This window comes from Drosophila eugracilis, unplaced genomic scaffold (genome assembly GCF_018153835.1).
Source record: "Drosophila eugracilis isolate 14026-0451.02 unplaced genomic scaffold, ASM1815383v1 contig_380, whole genome shotgun sequence".
Taxonomy (NCBI): domain Eukaryota; kingdom Metazoa; phylum Arthropoda; class Insecta; order Diptera; family Drosophilidae; genus Drosophila; species Drosophila eugracilis.
Window position 1 is genome coordinate 21,378 of NW_024573239.1, and position 6,729 is coordinate 28,106.

The 6,729-nt window shown below is 36.1% G+C and overlaps 1 pseudogene; it reads right to left on the reverse strand.

The window, feature by feature from the left end:
• Positions 1–1,081: 1,081 nt before the first annotated feature.
• On the reverse strand, positions 1,082–4,343 carry LOC121530194 (annotated as a pseudogene).
• Between the last annotated feature and the right edge of the window lie 2,386 nt (positions 4,344–6,729).

A 6,729-nucleotide genomic window follows, 5' to 3' on the forward strand; every position in this document is an offset into this window, starting at 1 on the left:
TTCTACTGCAAATTCTCCTGTGTTTACGTATTTTTTGTATCAAACTTTGCATTGTGGAAGGTGACTTGACAATATCTCTACCATTTTCGGGTTAATTGCGGTTCGCTAAATATAATTTTATTATAGTTTTTCGAAAATTTAGGGATAAATCTTGACCCCGACCCATTTCGTCCAATTACAGCAAAAAAAGCAGCGAAACTAACTAAACAACTTTGAGAATAGTACACCGAAGTTTGCTCCGAAGTACAGTTCAAAAATGAATCGCTGATTGCCGTTGTATTCAGAAATAGAAGTCAAGAATGAAAAGTGTACGAATAATTCTGGATCGTAAAAAAATGTTTTTTTTGCGTTATTAACGAAATTATCTAGTATTTAAGTTAAAATTTGTTAATTTTATGCTAAAACATATGCTCGAAATGTATATCTTTTATTTGAGATATTACATTTTAATTTTCGTTACGTATTTCTCGAGAAATTAAGGAATAAACTTCCAACTCATGGGTGTACAAATAAATTATGTGCCGACTGTATATTAATATATCGCTTCATGGTACTGTATTTATACCGGGAGGTTGTGGGTGCCTTTACAAAGGAAAACCAAAATTCATTACCTCGATTTAATAAAATTGTTTAAATATATATACATAAATGAAATAAAAAAGTCGAATGTGCCGAAATTAGAGATAAATGTAGATAATATTTAAAATCTATTGTTTGCTTTAATCGTGCATAATATAGCATACATTAACATATTCACATATTAATTAAAAACCCTCATATTAAGACTATTTTAATTATTTCCGTTGCGCACGATAACACCATTCTGCAACTAAAAGTTTATATAATACTTGTGCCCGCCATTTCCACTTAAGTGACTGATTGCCAAACGCAAGCTATTAGCCGGTCACTGGTCACTGTGGTGGATGATGGGCCCCCAAAGGCGATCGATTGGACTGACTTCGTTACTATAAAATAATAATAGTCATTAAAAAAAATATAAAGTACGTTAATTATAAATCTTTGATTAGCAAATCCCCCTCCTGAAAATAATAGATCATCACAAAATATTGAGCCCATAACATCAAAGTAGAATATGATAATTTTTATTATATGAGGAATACATTTTTTATTAGGCCCGTAGCAACGAAGGACAGTCTTCCCCTTCTCACCATAGAAAATACAAATTTCAAAATTGCAGTAAATTCTTAATAATGCTGATTCCGCTCAAAAGGAAAAGCGTTTTCCAAGAAATTCATTGGTTTATCGTCAGCAATGTAACCACAAGGAAACAAAAATGAGTCTGAGTTCTTAATTCGTAAATAAAAACTTTACCAATTATTTGATTATTTATATTATTTTTTTTTTGTGGTAAAATATTAATACGCTAATAAATAATGGTTTCATTCAGAATATGTTAGCGTGATTCCACGCCTATAACCAAACTGCCTTTATGGATTGACAAATTTGTCTTTAAAAATTTTGGGATTTCTGGATGCTGTCAATGCTAAACATAATACGAAATAATTTTAAACATTTTCAACGAATTCAAATTCTCTCATGCCTAAAAAGTAAAGGGGAGATATTTTCAGAAGTATTTGTTTTGTAGGGTAAGTAATGACATTTGTGTGAAATTTATGGATAACATTGAGCTTAAATATGATCACAGTATTTGTCAGTAAATCTACATCTAGTATATACAAATCAGTATTTTACACACAGTTTTGGATTCGTAGCATACACAAATAAATTAACTTTAATTCGCGCTAAAAGGAAATTACATATTAGTTTGCTACTCGTCTGCTTCATTTTCTGTCTGGATAAGCAATGGAATCTGTTGAGGAAGGTCGCTAGTTGCCCATAGGTACAGGTCCAGTGTTTTTCCGTGCAGTCGGCGACAAACCGTACAAATGGCCGAATGTCGCCCTCGTTGGCCAATTTCAGGAAGTAGTAGTACTTGCTACGTTGTTGCTTTTGGAATAATGACAGGCGGGTACCCTGCTCGCATTAGCAAGGTGTTCATTAGCAAACGAGAAGTTCGTCCGTTCCCGTCGATGAAAGGATGAATGGCTACGAGCTTGTAGTGAGCGAGCGCTGCATAACTGTGGATGAGACAGAACCTATTTATTAACATTGGATTTAATATCATAAAATTCACTTTTTTACAAAATAATAAATAAATCGGTAAATATGAACTAGAAATGTTATACAAGGTCAAACTTGTAGACGATAGAGTTTGCTTGACTGCATGAAAATACTTCAAGCTGCGATGTCATCTAGATCCCTAGATCTCAGCGTTCATGCGCACAAGCATACAAAAGGACAAGAAGTGTTGATTATAAGTCCTCACACAAAAATTGGCGCTGCGATAATTTCTGATAGCAAAATGGTTATTTTAAAATTGAATAAGACAGTAACCTGGTAATTTAATTGCAAAAGTTTGTAATAATTTATACGGTCATTACTAATCTTTATTATTTAAATTAGATATTAGGCCTATGTTACTTGCCTAACAACAACACATTTGTATGTGTTTGAAGAAAAACCAAAGAGCCCGCGAATTTTAAACAAAAGAGCACAGTTTTCTTCGTGAGCCGATCATTTGCTCAGAAGTTTTTTGCTACCCATTTAATTTGTTTGCCTCATTGTTAAATTTATATTTTAAAATGCGAAATATGTTTATGATACTCACTTAACGGGATGTAGAAACTTGCAGTGATCAGAGTTTATCCAACGCTGAAAGTGCAGCATTAATTGCGAAAGGTCCCCCGGACCAGGTGGTATATGACCCCCGACGAACACTTGAGTACGCCGGAACTCTCCACCCTCAATTGGGTCCACATGTCCTAGTACTCGGCGGTGCAGCTCAAGGATGTCTTTAATAGTGATTTCTATTCTGAAGAAAAGTAAAATACATATAAATAAGAACATTTTTCAAAATTTATGCCAATAGTAACAAATTATTTATTTTTTAATTGTGCAAAAATAAAGCGTATAGGGAATTTTTGAAATGTTAAAGTTTTTTTATATGGACATATACATAAGTATGCACAGTTAAATCGATGTTTGTATGTAAGGATAGCTGGTTTTCGGAACCTATAGATCTAAAACCTATCAAAAGACGGGCCAAGTTTACTTGCATAAAAACATTAACAAGTTTGTATTATATTGAACATTTATTCATGTTTTTATAGAGTCTTATAGGTCATAATGCTAAAAAGCCTTACTTACTTTTGTACCAGGCTAGCATTAATGTACTTCATAGCTAGGTCCATTCCCAAGATCTCGTTATGCTCGTCAATAGATTTGCCGTCCACAGCCATGCGAGTCTCTAGGACAGACCTCGTTTGAGCCAGCGTCATAGTATTACCCTCGATTCCTACCGAATGGTAAATGTGCTGAAAGTAGGCTTCCTTTTTAGCCCGACGCAGGGCGGCGTTGGTCTCGTGGATTGCGGAGAGTGCATCGCGTTTTGAGTCCAACGACTCAAGACGGCGCTCATCAAGAATCTGCACAACATTAGCAGTTCGCTGTCTATTGGCAATCGCCTCTACATTAGTCGGATTGATAGTCAAGGCCTGAAAGTAGTATTGATCCGCCAGCACAACGTTGTGTTGGCTGTGCTCTGAAACTCGCCGTAGCGGAGCAGTACTTCAGGGTGCCGGGGAGCTAGAATTAGGGCATGTTCAAACAGACGACCAGCCTTGTCAATCTTGTCCGCCAGATACATGTCGTGGGCCCTTTGAAGAGCCACTAGCGCCTCTTTGATATTTGTCTGCTCTTCCTCCATTGAAATAGTCCGGACATCTTCACGGATATTTTTGAAGTAAAACTCCTTGAAACTGTTCATCTCCTCTACGGAATACAGCGCGAACTCATTCTGAGTCTGATGATTGTGGGCTATGGAGAAGTGGCGGTTCTGCCGTAGGTTCCAATTCCAAGTCGAGGAAGTGAAGATATGAAAAAACCATGCCGCAATACTACCAGCAATAAAGAACAGTGCTATACGGAGATGGCTGCTCGCGTGTGCTCCATAGAGTGGCGGATTACGTTGTTGGTGATGAGCAGGTAGATTTGTTTGCGTTGCGTTCTTGCCCATAGCTAATTATCTGTGTTCATTTATGTTTTGCACAAATTTTGAATAATTTGCACGCCATGTACATGTTACGCTAAATAGAAACATTTAACCGTCACTTTGGTAAATGTCCTTACCTGCAGGTACTGCACTCTGCTAACATAACTTACGTGCTTTCTTTTTTCCGTGTGACCGTCTCTGACAGAAATCTCTAATTCATAATATGTATATAGTTTATATTAATTGCGATTTACTTCCGCGAAACGATTAGAAGGCATAACGGTTTCTCCCCAATTTTGCAGATATAGTTTCATATACATATGTATGTATGTACATATATTTATCTCGAAATTATAACGTTATAAAATTTATTTAACAGATGAACATATACATTTCGCAAAAGAAAATACCAAAAAGTATCGTTAACTGAAATTCTGGTAGAATATATTATATTCTCTTTGGGTATTCAAATAAATTGATAATTTTTATTGTCGACAACATTAGCAATATGCGATATCACAAAGATGAAAATATATTTAAGGAGATTAGTTGCATAATTTTTTACACCGAATGAGGTATAGGAAGGAAGACCCATAAGGGTTCACTTTATTATTGTGCTCTTGGTTATTTAAAACTGGCTTAATCTTAACCTTTTTTTCTTAAAATATATTACACCTTTTTTATAGTATAACAAAAAATCAAAATATTAAAATGTTCATAATTCCTTTTCTTGCATAAAAATTCAATTTGTGATTTTTTTAAGTTTTGTTCGATTTAATCATGGATTTGGAGCCGGACTTCTTTAAAAACGCCCTCAAGTTATAGCTAGCAGAAGAAATTAATTCTCTTTAATTTTTAAATATTTTGATTGTTTCATGGTAAGAGGATATTACATAGGGCTTTTTGCAAGAAAATAAAACTTACATATTTAACATTTCATTTCACAGGAGTGCAACCAATTATATAATTGTTCTATGTATGAATTTAATTCATTGCTTAATATAATAAGCTTATTTTTTCGATTGAACGGGTTAAGAAGGGCAAAGTGTGGTCAATGTGCTTACTGATAGTTTCTATAAACAGATTATTTATGGGTGTTGATCAGAGAGCAGAGCAGGTAAATTTAACAGTTGTGTGGTCGTATAGGCATATAGCTAGGGAGTATCCCAATGGACGGCTGCCAAACACTTTGTCTCAACACCTCCTAACAGTTCCAATATGAATCTAGAGCTTATAAAATTCTAGCTTATATTTTGTATTTATGTGTATAACGGTGCTCATTTAAAAATACTGGGGGATTTGTGTGCGATCGGAAAAAAACAATTCGCACAATCCGAACTTTTTATCACTTATAGTTACCGAGATATCAGCTTTTCTAGAAAATGCGAAAAAAGTCTTTTGAGCTTGGTGGGCGTATGGGTGGGTATGGCCGGATAATAGCAAGACTATAATATGCGCTGGCATCTAAATATTATACATACTGATTTTCAACTTTCTAGCTCTAATAGTTCCCGAGATTTCAGCGATTTTAGATTTTCCGGCTTTGTGGGCGTTAGAGTGGTCTAGTCAGGATGCTGAAATAAACTTGCGCTGCGTAGGGACCTTAAGAATCTTCATGCTTAATCCAATTTATAGTTCCTGAGATTTCAGCGTTCATACGGACGGACGGACAGACGGACGGACGGACAGACGGACAAGGCTGAATCGACTTCGCTATTGATCCTGATCAAGAATATATATACTCGGTCGGAAACGCTTCCTTCTATCTGTTACATACATACTTTTCAACGAATCTAGAATACCCCTTTGTTCTACGAGTAACGGGTATATAAATAATGAAAGTGAGCAGACGTCAGAACATTGATATCATCTGGGGTTTTTAAAATAGGACAAAGTGGCTGTAAGTTCAACATTTCGGAAATTTCACAAACTAAAGTTCGTTGCTTGTAAAATTTGATTAAAGATTTCTAAAAAAACGCGAAGCTTCCCACAAGCCTCCAAAGTGCGGGGAACAGGGATGAAATTCCACTTGATTTTACAAACAAGAGTTCGCAGCTCGTAAAATGTCAGAATAGATTTTCCAAAAACGCGAACAAAATAGTATTTTTCAGATTTGACCGCAGCTTCCCACAAGCCTCCAAGGTGCGGAGAGCAAGGAGGGATGAAATTCCACTTGATACTGCATAACTCTCTGTTTTGAGGATCGCTAAGGAACAGCTGCCGAAGCTCGATCGTTTTTTGCTTCAAAAAATTGTTTGCGTTGTCCGACCAAATCACTTTCCTCTCAGGCTTATACATTTATTTAGGGCTGCAAAAAACGATTGCGTTGAAGTATCTTCGATGACGACCAAATATGTAGACTAAGTGACGAAACAGACGAAAATGGCTATGTAGAATTTTGTAGGGGGCCTGTTTTTGACAGCGGACTTCCACTCCACCACATGGAAGTCCACTCCAGTGATTACAAATGGGTAATGGGTGATTGGGCACGATCATCTGGGAGTTCAATAAAAAAGCTGCAGATAACTCCAGTTTCGGAATGGAATGGTTTCGGAAGAGTCAATGAAACTACGCCTTGATATTCCGAGCAAACAAGCAAGAGCCGTATGCGGCCATGCTTGCATCTAGAAATCCATGAATTTCGCAAGATGAGTTAG